Genomic DNA, 18424 nt, shown 5'->3' with positions numbered 1-18424 from the left:
GGAGCGCCCAGGGCTAAGCCCGGGCAAAGGGCGGGCCCTCTAAGGCCCTCAGAGGCAGGAGGAGGCTAGGCTTGGCCACCCCCATAACATCTATTAAGGAGTATCAAGTAATAGAACCTGCGACACAGGATAACAGAGTATAGTGGCCACCTCTCAAGCCCTGGTTATTAGACTGGGGTCGGTTAGAGCTGCCACCGATTCGCACAGGAAGCCTGCAAAGAGGAGGGGATTTGCCTTGAGAAGTCCTAACAGCCCTTTCACCACCACTAAATAGGAAGCGGAAAATCGCAAGAAAATATTACCAATTGCATCTGGCGTTGAAGTAAGATCATCTTGTATTTATTTTTCTCTTCCTTCTATTTATTTGTGGGTACAAGACTAACTCTAACTGTAGCACAAACATGTCTAAAAGAAATACTCCTGTGGCACCTGAAACACCAAATAACACTATGGAGAATTATCTCGTTCAGGTGGTCAATAAGATAAAAAATAAACGAAGACAGTCGTTGGGTCTGAATCAGTCACCTATTCTCCCCTCTACGAGTCCTCCTCTTAACTCACAAATAACCGATGCAACACAACAAGATCCTAGCTGCGTTGCCCCTGAAACCAACTCCCTAGTCAATGTCAGTATGGATATAAGTGGACCAGATGTGGCTGACATGGAGATACATATGGACACTGATCTGGACACACATATTGACATTGTGGTGGAAGAAGTATCGCCTGCAAAGCGGGCGACCAGGGCGGTTAGAGCATGCCGTAAGACGCAAAATAAACGTGGGGGGGCACGGTCAGGGAAGAATAAAGCTACTCCATTGCCAAAAATTATAGGCAAATGTCGGGAGTATGAGGAGGAAAATACTAGGGAGTTATTGGATGAAGCTTTATTGTCTAAAATATCAGACTTGTTAGAGTTAAAAATTCAGACATTTATTAAGCCACTTATCAGTAAAATTGACAAACTCTCTGCGGTCATAAAGAAATTGGGAGATACTCAAGACACATTAGTTGATGCGATAGGCACTGTTTCAAATAGTGTTACTAAGCAGCATGAATGTCAAAAGATATCTAGTGTGGGTGGGACAGCATCAGATGTGATTCCACTAGACGCCACCCCACCGGAGAACCCACAAATTGGCCCTATCATCCATGAATTAGCAAAAGAGGTCCCAATAGACCCACCGCTTGTACCAGCACCTTATAGCTTCGAGAATGACTCGTCACAATTTGTAGCAGAAGCTTCACCATTGGTATTAGTACTAGCAAATGTACCTACCCTACCACCTGGCCAAACAGAATCAACATCATCACTAACAAGTAAGGCATTACACTGGCTGTCAAATAACATGAGGATGGCGCAGGGGGGGGGGGAACAGCAGTTAGCTGATGAAGTTAAAACGGCAAGGAGGGTTACATGGATTGGGAATAAGCTTAAAAAGTGGAAGGGCGACTGTGTCGTGTTAAATTTCTCAAACTCAGTCACACTTCCGAATATTCTGTCCAATATTCTTCCCCCGCAACGAAGAAGTGGCACCATAATCCCCCTTACACTGGAATTTTTTTACAAAGAGTTGCAAAAAGAACCCAAACAAAATGCCTTGAAGTCTGTTTGGATGGCAAGAAATAACAGATGGGGTGGGGGACCTATGGTAACTGATACTAATATTGTCCCAGGTAATAGGGTTGGTGCATGGCTAGGTGAACACCAAAAAGCGCCCTGTTTTACTACCCCAGGGCCAAACTGGAATTTAGTGAGTAGACGGGGGCCGTGTAATCATGTCAATGAGTATGGGGCGACACGTAATGGCAATTACGTTGGAGGATGGTTAGGTGACCAGCAGAACTTGCCATACCCCAACACCCCAGTGCCTAGATGGAATACAGCTATAAACGGATGGGGTTTTGGGGCTCTGTCCTATAATTGGGGAATTAGCACTTCCAACAGGTTTGGGGCTTTGGATGGTCTTAATGACTGTGATTGACTCAAGGGGGGGGGGTTTCCAATGAAGTAAGGGATGCCATTCCCAGGGATAACCCCGAAGCTGAGTTCAATCAAAATGCACTGGATTGCAGGTTAGAACTGCCGCAGCATCATTTCATTAGACAAAATATAGTGGCTCAAACATTGAATACAGATGTCTCCGAGACTACTAGACAACCCCAGGCACATGCAAATCAAGAAATGTTAGAAATAGATAAAATATTTTGCTGGAATATTGCAGGGTTGAGAAAAAATCTATCTGATCCAGCTTGGCACCAATATCTTGCCAGTGGGGACCTTATCCTGTTCCAGGAAACTTGGGGGTTAGAAAACTACTTTAAGGTTGATTACAGATCATTCTTTATTCCCGCAACAAACACAAATGGGGGCAGACCTTCTGGTGGTTTAACAGTATGGGTCAAAATCACAGGGGGGGTAAGCTTAAAGCAAATAGATACAAACAATCCCGACCTTCTGATGATTGAACTAAAAAAAACACAAGGGACAGACCATTTATGTGATCAATGTCTATAACAGACCACATCAAGCGTGCAAAGAGTCGCCAGTCATAACCCACTTAGGTAACATTATGGCAGGGTTAGATCAGAATGCAACGGTAATTATAGGTGGCGACTTTAATAGAAGTTTTGAGCCCATACTGGGTCTTGAAGACATCTATAAAGATGAGGATAGTGTCAACAATATACCCCTGGTTGACACGACTTACAAAGTAGCCTGCACTGTGAGTGCCCTACAATTACTGAGCTTAACGTTTGAGCATGGGTTACGTGCATGTAATGGGCGTTTGCCTTCAGATTTCCCCAGTAAGCAAACATTCATTAGAGTTGTTTGTTCTAGCCATTTAGATTATTTTATAGTTTCTTCACACTTATGGCCTATGGTAGTGGATTTAAAAGTGGATGACCGCATGGAGAGCGATCATTATCCTCTGATTTTAACTATCCAAAATTTGATCTCTAATCCTACCAACAAGAGAGCCATACAAAATATTTATCAATTACAAGACCCCCTAGAAGCAAATAATCGTAGGTCCCTAAAGTGGCCAGCAGTCTTAGGAAATACAAACACTATTAGCCAGATTTACCACGTCTTCGTTAGACATATGTCCCCCTTGGCTGAGAATAGTACTGCAAACCATAGCTCTTGTCTGACAGAATCCCATGACCATTTAATTAGCCAGCTCAGTGAGATCCTGACTAGAGTGGTAAAAAGACCAAATTCCGCCCATAAATGTAAAAAAATGGGTAATTCTTGGTATAATCAGGAATGCCGGAGAGCCAAATCAGACTTAATTATTGCAGTCCGGGAAAATTCATCAGACAATGTTAAAATCAAAAGAACTCAGTACAAAAGAAGCTTACTTTCGGCCAAAAAAGAATGGGACGAGAGGGTATGGTCTGACCTGCTAGATGCTTGCAAGCGCAAAGATCAGACTTCCTTCTGGAGCCTTATTGCTAGAGGCACCAAAGGGGCCTCTGAAACCAAAGATAGATTTCTTGAGGAAAGGACTTGGGTTAGGCATTTCTCTTTATTATATGCTTGTGACGACCCAGGTGATAATGAAGACCAGGCTAATATGTACCTTGACTTGGCATTGCATGAAACCCCTCTTGTATTTACCTTGAACGAAACAATTTTAGCAATTAAAGCAGTTAAGCCAGGAAAAGCTCCAGGCCCGGACAGAATACCTGGGGACCTCTGGAAGCATGAAAATTACATTTGGGCACCCTACAATAATTTATTATCTAATGAAATTGCTAGTGGAGCGTCTGTCCCCGAAACTTGGAAGGGGGCAGAGATTGTAACATTATTCAAAAAAGGTGATAGGTCGAATCCCTCGCATTACCGTCCTATCAGTTTGATTGACGTGTTACAAAAAATTTTTGCCCGCCAACTTCTTAGTCGTCTTGCCTTATGGATCGATGACCATTCTATTTTTACGAAGTACCAGGCTGGTTTTAGACCAAAAATAAGCACAGTGGACCAGGTTTTTAGATTTTTATGTTTAGTCTGGAAATATACTTTTATAAGGAGCTCCCACATATATGTGGCTTTCGTCGACTTGAAAGCAGCCTTCGATATGGTTCCAAGGGCAGACCTATGGAAGACACTAAATAATATGGGCGTGCCCGGAAACATTCTACAGTTACTAATTAGACTGCATGAGAATAATTATGCACGAGTCAGATGGGGACCAAATGGGGAGCTAAGTGAGAAAATAAAAATATCCAAAGGGGTTAGGCAAGGGTGTGTAATGGCACCTACCCTATTCTCCCTTTATGTTAACGATATTCCTGACACCCTTTTGGGCTGCGAGCATGACTCTCCCAAACTGTGTGGTGAAGCCGTTCCGGCACTGTTATTTGCAGACAACACGATTTTAATTTCTCAGACACCCAGAGGACTTCAGAACCTTTTAAATAAATTTAGTTTGTATTGTCATGACAGGAAATTGGAAATTAATTCCTCAAAAACAAAGGTCATGACAATCAACCCTCATAAAGGTTTTAACAAAGTTTTTAAAATAAATGATGAAATTATTGAAGAAGTCCCTAATTTTAAATACCTTGGTATTATTTTAGATAGCAAAATATCATGGAAAACTCAACTAGAAAATGCAAAACTGAGGTTGACTCAAAACCAGTTCCCGATTCTAAAAAAGCACAAGAATAGTCATTTTAAATCAGTTTCACCGGCAATTGAATTATTTAAATGTAAAGCACAATCATCCTCCCTCTATGGAGCGGATCTTTGGGGTTATGCACTGAAGGATACCTTTTTAGTACGCGAGAATTCCTTCATCAGACAGCTCCTAGGTGTACCTGGTTCCACACCATTGACCCCCGTAATGTGGGACCTCAATTTTCGACGCACAGATGATTATGCTTCTCATCGCCCGTTGCTTTACTGGGTCCGTCTGTGGTCTACAGAGGAGCTGGTAGACTACAGAGAAGCACTGAAAGAGATAATGGCTATAAAAAATATCACCCATTTGCCATGGTTAGTGTACGTCGAAAAATGGTTTGGAAAACTGGGGCTGAGTAATTTTTGGTCAGACCCAGATTCGCTCACTAATAGCTCAAAAAAGCTTCTGAAACAAAGGTACTGGGAGTTTATTAGTGATTCAGTGTTAGCCAACCCCAATATTGGAACTCTGACTTCCAAATTTTTTGAAGTAAAAATGAATATGCAACTAGAGCCCCTTATGGATGAAATTTACCCCCCGTTGGCTAAAAGTCTATATCTAAAATTCCGGTACAGCATTTTGCAAACGAGGGATAGGACAATTAAATGGCACTGTAATAAGGGTGCAAATAGGAATACTGATTCAGTTGTATGTGAGCTTTGTGAAATGGGGTTGAAAGAGGATGAATCTCATGTTTTATTTATATGTCCTGCATATCTTAACGCAAGGAAAAAATGGTTAAAGCCCATATGCAAAATGTTAGGCCTTCGCCATATTGGGGTTGGGCTTAGAATTTTTAAGGGAGATACCTCTCAACCGATAGTGTTCAGTCTGAGCCGTTTCCTCTTATGTGTAGCCTTGATTAGGAAGAGAAAAGGTCTTAAAATCTAATTTTATCTACCTTTGTACTGCACTATCGCTGGCTAGAATTGAATGTATAAGTTAGGTGCAGAGGTAAAATGAACTGGTCAGTTTAACATGATATTGTTTGCTAAATGTTAAAGTGTTGCTTGTTTTTAGTGATCCTGGTGCTTGTTTTATATAGAAAATATTTTATTGTTTTATTTTGTATATTTACTAAGTGATCTCGTTGGATGAGGCAAGCTGACTATGATGAATTGTCTTCCAATTAAGAAAACCTCAGGGAAATGTAATTACATACTTTGTATTACTTGCTATATGAAAAAACGTGCTGCTAACTGTACCCAAATTTAACTGTGATTTTGTATCCGCTTGTATTTTATTAATAATATGTATTGTATCTTATAAGGTTTTTTTAACCGAATAAAGATTGAATTGAATTGAATTGAATTGATACACAAGGTGGTTTGGCCTGGCATCGACTTACCTTTGGACTTAGAAGAAATTCTGTGAAAAATTCTAGAGGAACGTAGAGTTCACCAAGGCAAGGCAGCAAGTGCTGTCTGAGGAGGTATTGCAGTTGCAGGGAGTGCTAGACAATGCTTGGGGGAAAATAGCACCCAACGAGAGATGCTGGGTTCTCAGGCTGAGGAGTGCATCATAATCAATGGGGAGACTGTAGTTGTAGAGCCTAGTGAAGATTTTTACCTTTGAACTTAAGACAACTTTTTTGGAAGAGGGCTCAACAAGGTTGGATATCGTTGCTCAGAGGTCCAGCAGGTCAGGATTTGCTGCAGGGGAGATGCACCTTGGAGGGATTGGCAGGCCGGTAGGTCCTGTTTTTTTTGTCAGTTCCCAGGCCACTTTTTAGTGTTTCAAAGTCCCAACTTTTAGGATTAATCAGGAACAGCACCTCCAAACCAAAACCAAGAGTCCAGGGCTCAATGGGCAACACTTTGGCGGGGGGGGGTCTATAGTGGTTAATCACCTAAAGATGAAGGGTTAGGTTAGGGTAATGGTAGCCCTCTAATAGCAATCCCTTGCAGCATTCTGTGTGTTAATGAGCCTGTAGGAGGCAATAACATGAGTGACCTTCCATTTCTCTCTTTGTGCTAACAAGAATACAGAAAGGCCGACTCACATGTTATTCACAGTCATGTGATCCAGGACACAGGCTACAGGCACCAAAGGGTCAGGACAAGAAAATGGCAACTTTCTCAAAGTTGCATTTTCAGATTTGTGACTTAAAAATATGACTTCACCACTATGGAGGATTTTAAATTACAAATACCTTGACATCAAACATGACATTTGTATCTGTTCCCGATGAGATAAGGTAACTCAATATAATCATAAGGGAGAGGTAGGCCTCACAGTAGTGAAAACTAATTTGGGAGTTTTTCAATACCAGGACATGTAAAACTTAAAAACATCCTAACTTTAAATGTAATGCACACTACCCTATAGGCTGTATAGAGCATACCAGGGGGTGAGGGGGGATTATGAATATTAAGAAGGGAGATTTAGGGCTGGAAAAAGGCTTATATTGGCAGGTCGAAGTGACAGTTTTAAAAATGCACTACAGGCTGCAATGGCAGGCTTCAGACATGTTTTAAAGGGCTTCTTTAGTGGATGGCGCAATAAGTGCTGCAGGCTTGTTAGCAGTATTTAATTTACAGGTATATCATACATGTAGTACCATATAGTAGGGACTTATCAGGAATTAGATGTGGCAATTGAGTGTAAGCTAATTTCACTAAGTTTGAAGAGGAGAGCACAAGTCCTTCAGCACCAGTCAGCAGTGGTAAAGTTTGCATAGTCCTCATGCCAACAACAACGAATTTCAGAGAACAGGAGGGGTGTTGGCAAAAGGTATGGGGGTGATCCTGTAGAGAGGGCCACATCCAACAATCACTCGTACCATGAATAAGCCCAGCAAAGTTGTATGAGTTTATAACTTCATTGACAACTAACGAAAATATTACTTACCTGTAACACAACTGGAGCCCACGGTAGGGTAGATCGCAAAAATCTAAAAAATCTCTGTATTCCATGCATGTATTGAAAGGGTGCTCAAGAAAATGAATCCAAAACACACATCAACCTTGCCCATATGAATCAAATTGAAAATCAATATTAAAAACACTTAGGTCATTGTATGTGGTGTCCACTCTCTTTTAAATGAGAGATTGGCATTGACAATTAAAAAGCTTTTGTTTACACTCTAATTCTAAACCATCCGTTGCCATTTAATTTTCTAGTTCCGGAGAATGGTCTCACGTACTACAGAAAATCTCGGTGCCAACTCCACTTCTTGGTATTGAATCACTGAATTTTCACCCTTAAATCATTCAGTCATAACAGTCTGAAATGTAAAAGAGGGTGGACTCTACATACTTTGACCTATGTGTGTTTAATAATGATTTTCAATTTGATTCATGTGGACAAGGTTATGGTGTGTTCTGGATTCTTTTTATTGTGCATTCCTTCCTTACATGTATGGAATATAGATATTTTTTCTTAATTTAAATATTGTGTACACCTGTTTTCTTTTAATTGATAATTTGATGTATGTTTACATCAATGGTTTAATTCTATCTGTCAATATTTGGACAGGGGATTTATATTCAGGATTATGAAAACTAACTTACAAATGATCAACGTAGAAGCGTGGCTAGGTTACAGTCTGCACATCACCAATATTCAAGTAATAACAAAACCAAGTATCTTCAGGGTTGCTCCAGGGTTCACAGATTTATGGACCGAGGATGACAGCAGGATCACTCTCCTCCTCATGAAACTCATTCTATCTACACTTATCTGGACCAGACTTACTGTCCGATTGAGATTCTATTCACGTGATATGTCAGAACGCTGAAGGATATGTATCGTATATTAAATATACTATTTTAGACCCATGGTGTTTGGGACCACACACAGGTCTTACCTAGAATGTGATGAACTCATCTACTGACACTTGTGCTAGCCCTGAGGAAGTCGTCGGGTGATTTGCCCCGAGACGAAACACGTGTCGGCTATTGGCTACATTTGGTGATGTCATCTACACCATTTTAACACCAAGAAGTTATGTGTAATACATCTACAAATATGATAAGAATAAAGGAGACAAGAAAGTAAAGTAGACAACTTTTGAGAATATTTTGAAATTGAAACTTTATTGGACTGATAGCTTGATATGTTCTAACTGTGAATGTCAATTTGTCCTTTGCTCGGGAATGATATTCTGTTTAGTAACTGACAAATGATTCCCTTGTTAGATTTTTTTATAAAAAAGCACAGAATCTCAGAATGTTCAGAAACATGCAGAAGAATTTTAACATATCTATATTTACCTAAGGAGAGCAAACACTAGACATGTCTGTCACTGTATGCTAAAAAAACAAAGTAGAAGAAAGAAAAGCAAAGTTTTTTTTTCTTTAAACTGCTGCATTAATTGTGCTCTGTGACCTGGCCGGCCTTTCCTCTGGTTGCTGGCTGTGGCAGTAGCATTGTGATGTCAGAAATCAACTGGTATTACAATTGAATTCTGATATCTTTTCTGAATAATCAGTGATTCAAGGCCTCACAATTTGCCGATAATAAAGAAATTAAAGACATGTTTTTATACAGGGATTGCAGAATCCGATGTGTTATGCTATTATTGTGCACCTGCTACATGTACATTGTAACTGTGATACTTAAGTCCTGAACTGCAGCTGCTGCATGGTTGGTGCACTATAAAGAGTGAATTGCCAATGCATACCCTCATTCTCCTGTTAGTGCTTAATTTGTGTCTGTGGTTTCTGGTGCTCTAATGACAGTCCACCACATGGTTGCGATGTATCTTTCATGTTGAGAACGAGCACAACAACTGTGTTTATTAAGTCGATATACATTGAAAATGACTAATAATGCTAGCCTCTCATGCAGTTATTATAGCTTTATGTGGCCTGAAATAGTCTGAATTGTCACAGGATTGCGATGGTTAGGTGTTATGCTAGTACTGCCACTAGGAGCGCTGGCAGGGTATTGTTGATGGAGGGTGCAGTGTACTTCCGAGAATGGCCTTGGCTCATAGTCTTTTCACAAATTAAGCACTGACTCTTGTGCAAAAGATACTGACATGGAGACACGGAATTACGTTACTGGTTACATTTTTAGGTTTTGCCTAGCGAAAGCTGCGCTCTGCGCAGCTTTTCGCGCAGGCGAAATCCTGTTGAGAACTGTAGTGTGGCTTTGGTTCGGCCCTCGTCATTGATTGGCTGGCTCCGTAAACGGAGCCTTGCCATTGGACGAGGGGCCTGTCCGTCAATGCCGGACCAGACACGGGGGCGTTCCTGACATTCTTTTCCTTTTGCCGACGTCACGCGACGCCGGGAACGCCCCCGTGTCTGGTCCGGCATTGCCGGCACTTCTGCGTCTCTCCTAACCCCGTGACTGGCCGGCCGGCCAATCCTAGCGCGGCCGGCCGGAAGTGCCCGCCCCCCGCAGCCCGGGGAAGAAGGAGAGGAAGACGGCAAGCACTATGGCGGCGCCCGCGGGGCTCCCGTGGCCTGGAGGGAACCCCGGGAGATGCGGAGGACGTTGCCGGTCTCCCATGCCGAAGAGGGAGACCGGAGAAGTGCCAGAGAGATTGTCGACGTTGCCGGTCTCCCATGCCGAAGAGGGAGACCGGAGAAGTGCCGCCGTCGCAAGGTGCAGGTGAGTCGATTTGATTTGTTTTGGTTTTTTTTTCCCTCCTCTCTTCCCCAGTTATCGCCTCAGCTTCCAGTAGGAAAGTTCAGTGGGTTTCTGCGCCTGCAGCACAGATTGTGTTACTTGCACGTAGCTTGTTCCAAACTCCACAGCACTGTCTCTGACTTTAATTCTTCCACATCTCGATACAAAATCTGCCGTGTTATTGAATAATAACCCTGTCCTTTACAGAACCTTAGAACAATTCGGTTTGTAGGTGCACTATATAATAATACAGGTTCTGATTATTTTGAGCTGCGCTATGCAAGTGATCAGATTCCTTCATTCATTCAGTCACTCTAAACTACATCGGCAGAGGGCTGTATAAAACCTAACGTATAGTGTTGTCGAAACTATCAAATGCAATGTTGTCGACACCATGACGTTACTTATCAGCAGACTCTGTGCCCACCGGGCCGGCTTACCACGAACTCCAATTGTACATTACATACAATACTGAAGTGTCTGTAACTGTGAGTGAAGTCCTCACACAGGGCCCGGACCCCGTGCACGCCTGTTGCGAGTTGCCTGGAAACATCCCGGGATGGGACAGAGGAGAGGGTGTCCTCACTCAGGCGCAACATAACATTTTTTAAAGGAGCAGTCACCATTTCTTTGCTATTTAAATATATGACAAATACTCCGTCTATTCATGGAAACATTGAGATAACACCGTGTGACGTCGTCACAAAAGGGTAAGAAATGTCATTAGAGGGAGAGAGCCGATTCACAAATGGTAGCTGTGTGTTATGGTCTTTTTGGTGAAATGTTAATCTATATAAATTACACCTTTTGGCTGTTTGTGCACAAAGACGCGTGCTTTCGGAGTCAACAATTTACGGAAAGTATTTCTTTGACCCTGCGCTTAGTGCATTTAAATATAAAATTACTGTCATGATGTGCTGGTTAATATCTTCCGCCAATGACAATTTTAGGAATAATTAACTATTCCGTATACTTCAATGCCCTTCAACGAGGACAGTATGGGCTATCGCCGATAACGTGTTTATTGCATAGCTCTTCAGACCCTAGTTATGTAGCTTCTAAGCGCTGTTTAAAACATCTTATTGTTCTCTAGTGTAATACTGTTCAATGTATCCGCCTTGTTAAGATGAAAGGCTGACGTCACATTGCCTGTTTTCAAACATGTGAGCTTTTAATCAGACTATATGCAAGCAGCAGGTGCCTAATTTGTTGATTGGTTTACTAGTTTGCATATAATTGGCTGGCGTGGATGTGCTGGCGTCTGTCCTCCTTTGACACCTCTCTGAAGTGCAACTGACACTGGAGGCCCTCCATAGAAAGCACTATTAGATATAATGGAATATGATTTGTGCCCTGCTGGATGTTCACCGGTGACCATATTTTGGGATACAGGTGACTGTCGTTGGCGTACCGATGGACGTCTTAGACGTATGACGCTTTGGAAGGTAATTGCTTGACATTGACATACTGATCGGAGTCCTCTATTAGGGGCACATTTAGATGTAATTGGCTATCATCAGTAAACAGGTGGGTGTCCTCAGTAGACAACACTGTTAGATGTAAACTGACTGTGGCTTTTGCACTGCTGGATGGCCTGTTGACACTTTGGCTTATAGTTGACTATCGTTGGCGTCCTCATGGATGTCTGAGATGACACCTTGGAAGGAAATTGCTTGGCATTGGTGTAGTTGTCTGTGTCCTCCACTGAGGGCACATTTAGATATAATCAACAATCATCAGCATAATGGTGGTGACCATGATGACTTACATCCCTCTTAGAGATAATTGACTATTAATTACGGGCAGGTGACTTCGACTGGTGCCAATTTTTAGATTTCGTTCACTGTCGTTGGCATGCTGCTGGAATCCCTCCACACATGAGGCGTCAAGCTATAATTGACAGTTGTTGGCATGCCGGTGCATGTCTTAGATGGATGACGCTTTGGGATGTAATTGACTGACATTGATATACCTATGGCTGTCCTCCACTGAGAGCACAGTTAGATGTAATTGACTATCATCGCCATACTGGTGGATGACCGCGACTGACAATACTTTCATATATTATGGACTGTCGCTGAAGTGAAGATGTATGACCATGACTGGTGAGAGTTTTTAGATTTCATTCAGTGTAGTTGACATACTACTGGAGTGTCTCCGCAGATGACGCATCAAGATCTAATTAACCGTTGTTGTCATACTGGCAGATGTCTTAGACAGATTACACTTAAGGATGTAATTGACTGATAATGATGTACCTGTGGATGTCGTCCACGTGGAGCACATGTAGATGTAATTGATTGTTTTCAGGGAGCTTGTAGATGCCTTAGACTGACAACACGTTAGACATAGTTGACCCTCGTAGACATGCTGCTTGCCGATTGTCGTCCAGGGATGACACTTCAAAATATAGTTGGTTGTCTGCGTACCAGGGGCCATCTACCACTGGCAACGCTTTTCGATAAGACTGACTGTGTCACTGTTGCACTGGTGGATGTCCAGGACTGGTGGGTTCAGTAGATAGTCCTCTGCTTGATATCATCCACAGATGACCCTTTAAATGTCATTGAGGATCATCTGCGTACTGATCGATGTCCTCAACGTGCACCACTTTTAGATAGAATTTACTGTCGATGATCTGCTGCTCCATGTCCTCTACTAATGACACTTACAGGTTTGATTGACTGTTGTCTACATACCCATGGAAACCCTACATGGAGAACACTACAAGATATAATTACCTGTTGTTGGGTATTGGTAAAGTCACTCCAATGACAGCAATGTAAGATTTAAACAGCTGCTGCTGATGGTCTCCCGGATGTCTTCCATGGACTACACGCTGACCTATAATAGATTGTTATTGTCATCCTGGTGGATGTTCCCACTGATGACAGTTTATAGTTACGTGCTCCTGCTTTTATGGTATTTATTCTTTGTACATTTCTGCCTCTATTTATCCATATTTCGTTTTTTTCTCAACGGTTATCATCCATATTTATGTTTTCGTTGGTGCAAAGATTACGTTTCAACTAGCATATTTCCACATTTATTTAGCTGATAAATTCTCACTCATACGTCTCTGTTTGTAGGATTTTGGAACTGTTGGAAGGAGGGTAGATCAAAACAATTAATTCACCAAAATACATTAGCATTGCAGGATAGGCACATGCGGCAGTCATGAGTAACAGCATGGAGATAGACCATCACATTTCTCTATTTTTCTGGATTTAAAAAAGTGGATAGATGGAAAACCAGACTGTTTCCTCTCTAGATGCATGTGTAAAAGCCAGTAAAAACGGAACAGTAGGAGTCATTTTTTATAAAATAATTGACTGTTATTGGCATCCTGAGGATGCACTCTTCTGAAAGCACTTTTATTTTATTTAATTGTCTGTCAGTCACCTACTGGTGAATCTCGTCTACTGAGGGGGGGGGGGGGGGGTGAGAAAAATAATGGGTGGAATGCTTGAATTAAACCCAGTCACTGATCAAAGTGAGGCAGCATTCCAGTCCATTGCTTGTTTTGCTCAATGTGCCACTCCAAACAAGGACCACTCTCATGTCATCCACTGGCAGCACTTTTAAATTTAATTTAACAGAAGCCTGCACACTCGTGTCCTCCTTTGCCACCATTTTGATATATTGACTGATTTTGATGTAATGTTGGCGGTCCGCCAATGACACCCTATAGATGACTGACTGTCGTGGGCCCTTAGGATATGCGACTTCAGCATCTAAGTGTTGATTTTCTGTTGCATAGTTTGCCTTTTGTGCACATTTCCTCTTATAATACCTTTGTCACAGTTTTTTCCTTAAGTTGTCACTGTGCATGCGATTACGTAGGCGCAGAGCAGCATTTCTCATTGTGGAAATTTACACATGCGGATGATGCATAAGTCGATTCAAAAACTGTTCAGAAAAACACCTAATTTCACAACTCCAGCCTGTTATATATAGTTTAAAATTCCATGACCTAAATAGTTGCATGTCTCACAGTGTGTGGAGGGAGCTCGCAGTGTGTGTGGGGGGCTCGTAGTGTGTGGGGGGCTCGCAGTGTGTGGGGGGGCTCTGTGTGGGTGTGTGTTGGGGGGCTCTCTGTAGGTGTTTGTGGGTGTCATTTGCGAAAGATAAAGCTAGTGGCATTGCAAATGACAATGCCATTTATTTATGTTAAAAAAAACATAAATAAAAATGTCAAGAGCATTGCCAATAGCTCAAACTTTAACAAAGGCAAAACCATTGCATTGTAAATGCTTGTTGTTGTTGCAGGGAGAACTGACTTGCAGCAATGAATGGAAATATCTGCACCTATGTAATGTGGCCTGTGGTACGTTTTGCATCTGCATACTTGTTTGGTAACAATATGCTATAGCAGTTCCTTTGTGGCACTGCTTGTGTATAATTGAGCTATATCAATTTTTGTTAGCGCTACTAAATGTGAAAGTACATCATTTGTACAGTGCTTGATTGCATAACTCGGTAGGAATATTTTGTGTAATTGAATTTGATAGATGCTCTAAAATCAGGCCTATTTTTTAAGTGCTCGAAGACAAGCAGCTGCAAAAGGAACCGATATATACAAGTTTCTTCTCGCATACATGTTGGTGTGCTCAAGATTGGACCTATTTTTCTGGAGCTTTACCCGAGTTTGTAGCTTGTTACCCCGTTCACTGTGACATAATGCATTGTTGCTTTGGCACCCCCTTTGAAGTGGCTTATATTGAATAACCCGCGAGGGCATGTCTTTATCCACTGGTATTAGTGACTTTGTTGGCACCGCTTAGAATTAAAATAGTGGAATTGAAAAGCTTTATTTCGATCCATATATTGATTAAAATCTTCCTTTTGGACAGCCTTTTATGTAGGGTGACCAAACATCACGGATTTCCCCGGACAGTCCTGGTTTTCTGAGGACTGTTCAAACGCTTTTTCTAGTTTTAAATACATCTCCCGGTTTTTGGAAAGTGGAATATTTCTGCTAACACAGCTTTTGGTGACTAAATTAGAGAAACGTATGTACACTTTAACCCTGTGGGAAACGACGTTGTCATAACTTTAACTCCCACAAAGCAAGTTTCTTATTTTGGCATCAACCAGTGATAATGGTGACCTATTGGATGGTTTTTCTATGTGAAGTTCATGAGTTGCAAAGAGGGGGTGTTTTTGTGGAGCCGCACCACAGTAAAGTCGTGCTTTGTGGAGCATCACAAATTGAAGGTGCCCGTGTTTTGTGTTGCCTCGCCACTGTGAAGGTGTGATTTTTGGACCATCACACAGTAAAGGTGAGTGTGTTTTGTGGTGCCTCGTCACAGTGAATGTGTGTGTATTTTGTGTTGCCTCGCCACAGTGGAGGCGTGTTTCGTAAAGCATCATGAATTGAAGGTGCGTGTGTTTTGTGGTGCCTCATCACAGTGAATGTGTGTGTATTTTGGGTTGCTTCAATCGAACAAAAGAGAGGGTTGGACCAGGAACTAATTAAGGTCCAGTGCCCGTGCTCCAAATTCTAATGTTGTAACCAAGTAGAGGGGTCACTGTTCCATCAGTGTGCGCACTATGAAGTCATGCTTACACTCAGATAAGGTAAAGGGTAAAGTGAGATATCCTAAAGAAGGAAGAAAAATCTAGGTCTTGGACCTTCCCATAGTCAAGCAAAAAAAGGGGGGGGAGACACTTATTGTCTCTTTCCTGCCCTCACACACCCCAGAGGATGTTATGCTTCATCATCAGGCGGTGCTACTCGTTGGGCCGGCGCTGCAATGCCCTACGGGTCACCCGAAGGGTCGCTTTATCGGAGAGCTTTTCAGAGAGAGAGGGTCCTTCTCTCAGTGATGGTGCTGGTGGGGTAGTGGATAACAATGGCTAGTGGGTACCGAAGAGCAGTAATTTTATTAGTGATAGATGGGTTTCCCTGTCATATTAAAAAAACAAAAGGTTGTGTCTTACAATATGGGTAATAATGTACCCTGGGTAACATAGAGTGTGGTCAGGTCGACATGTTTCGCACTAGCGTGGTCAGGTAGATCCAGTGGACTTCATCAGGACCAGTGCAGAGATAAATAATAATGATTGTGTAATGTAGAGAGTTCAAGTGTGTGTCTAGGGGGTCACTGGAACCCTTGCCATGCTGGAGGTGCACGCGGTTCAGTGCTCCTACTCGAGCTACCACAGTGACTAGACTATTACTCTGTTCTCCACTAAGACCTAAAGACTGATGGAGCATTGCACCATGGGTGGCGGCGTTGGAGCATTGCACCATGGGTGGTGGCGCAGGTATCACCATAGATTCACGGAGGTTTTGTGGAAGAAGAGGCGCTGCTCGGCACCTACCCCCCATACGTGTTTTGTGGAGCATCTCAAATTGAAGATGCGTGTGTTTTGTGTTGCCTTGCCGCAGTGTAGGAGTGTTTTGTGGAGCATCACAAATTGAAGGTGCGTGTGTTTTGTGGTGCCTCGTCATAGTAAATTTGTGTGTATTTTGTGGTGCCTCGGCACAGTGGAGGTGTGTTTCTTGCGGAGCACCTCACCCCGTGAGGTTTATTAATAAAACTTGTGTTGATGATAACCTGGTTTATTTCTTCACCAAATCTAGTGTTACAGGAAAGGGCCACTGGGTGGGGCGAGAGAACTGTTAAATGTGAACTTGGTGCAGGAGGAAATGAAGAAAGCTGCGCTCGTTCTGCAGGGTTCCCGATGCCGATCAATCACGGTTTATTTAGTTCGATATGATGGCCTAACCATGCAGTAATTAAGTATTTGTGCACGTTATCTGTGAGTAGAAAAACTCTGCCCATCTCTGTATAAATTCAATTTGCCTTTTTCTGCAGTTAGGAATGAAAGAAAGCTATTGTATTCTTTGTTTGTAAACCCGATAAAAATACATAAACTATATTTGTTAAAGTAATGTGTACTGAACAAGTGACCCCTGCATGTAAAATCGAAGCACACAGATCTAGAATTAAAAAATGAGCCTATGACAGTATGGCCACCACAGCTGGATGTGTGATCGAATATGGCACACTTTGATTTGTTTTATCCAAGTTGCAGCGGTGCACTGTTTCCTACTTTAAATTCCTGTGCAACTTAGCATAGCTTAATTTGGTCTGCAATCTTGTGATGCAGCTGATTTCCTTTCTGGTATCGTCAGTGTGGTTTTAGTAGCAAGCATTGGCAAAGACAATCCGTCTCGAGTTTGACAGGTGTTAGCCATCCGTTTGGGTTTAGCGTGTTGCTGATGCTGAACAGCATTGATAAAAAAAAATGGCTACTTCAAAAGCTAAAGTGGCAGTCACCCAATATGATGATATACTTGTGTGCATGTGTCATCTCGCATGCACACATATACATCATGACGTCGCTGTAGCCTTTTGTTTTGATTTTTTAACGAATGGTTCCAAGATGGAGGACACCCGTCTTGGAGCAGCAAATGGAACGGAAGGAGCAGCTCAGCAGCAAAATGCAGATTCTGGGCCATTCTAAACAAAGAAGAATGCATTTAAGAAAAGAAAGGAAAATAGGGTGAGGAGGGGTGTTGGATGAACAGGGGCAGGTGCAGCTCAAAATCATGAACAGTGAGGAGCAAGAGGCAGCGGGAACAGGAGTGGGTGCAACAAAGTGGCTGTGGGATGAGTGGTGGAGAAGCAACACGGCTAATGCTGGAGACGGGGGATGTGAAGGATGAAGCGGCATATGGGAGAGAGTGCAAGACAATACATGCACTCCCATGGAATGCTAAAGGATAAAGTAAAGAAAGCTGTTCCCTGATATCTGCCAAGGGTGTCATCCACTTAAAAGGATAGAAAGAAGCTATGCTCCCCCCTCTTACCAGTGGCCGTCGTGGGACGGCAAACGCAGGGGCCACCACGGGCAGCGTAAGGCCTAGCTTCGCCACTGCATAAACCAGCGTTTGCAGCACATGAGATGTGAAGATATGGATCTGATTGGGTTAATCCTTCAGCAGATGGTGTGACCAATGCCCCTGGGGGGTTACTGAGGAAAGTCTTGAGTCCTAGGGCTTCTTTAGCTCCGCTACTGCATGTTTTAGGGCCACCATCTGAGCTTTTATTGGATTCTTAAACAACTTCTTCCTGTTCGTGGTTGCTTGACTTGGAGGGAGAGAGAATTGGGTTGTCTGTCCTGTAAAGAAGACTAGTTGC

At 42.5% G+C, this 18424-nt stretch overlaps 1 protein-coding gene across 2 annotated transcripts in view; it reads right to left on the bottom strand.

Annotated features, from left to right (window-relative positions):
• LOC144828502 (CMP-N-acetylneuraminate-beta-galactosamide-alpha-2,3-sialyltransferase 1-like) overlaps window positions 1-18424 on the bottom strand; it is a 289516-nt gene that overhangs the window by 38933 nt on the left and 232159 nt on the right. The window lies entirely within an intron of this gene.

This window comes from Lissotriton helveticus, chromosome 4_1, assembly GCF_964261635.1.
Source record: "Lissotriton helveticus chromosome 4_1, aLisHel1.1, whole genome shotgun sequence".
Classification (NCBI taxonomy): Eukaryota; Metazoa; Chordata; class Amphibia; order Caudata; family Salamandridae; genus Lissotriton; species Lissotriton helveticus.
The sequence above is the reverse complement of the archived record's forward strand: the minus strand, read 5'-3'. Positions and strand labels throughout refer to the sequence as shown.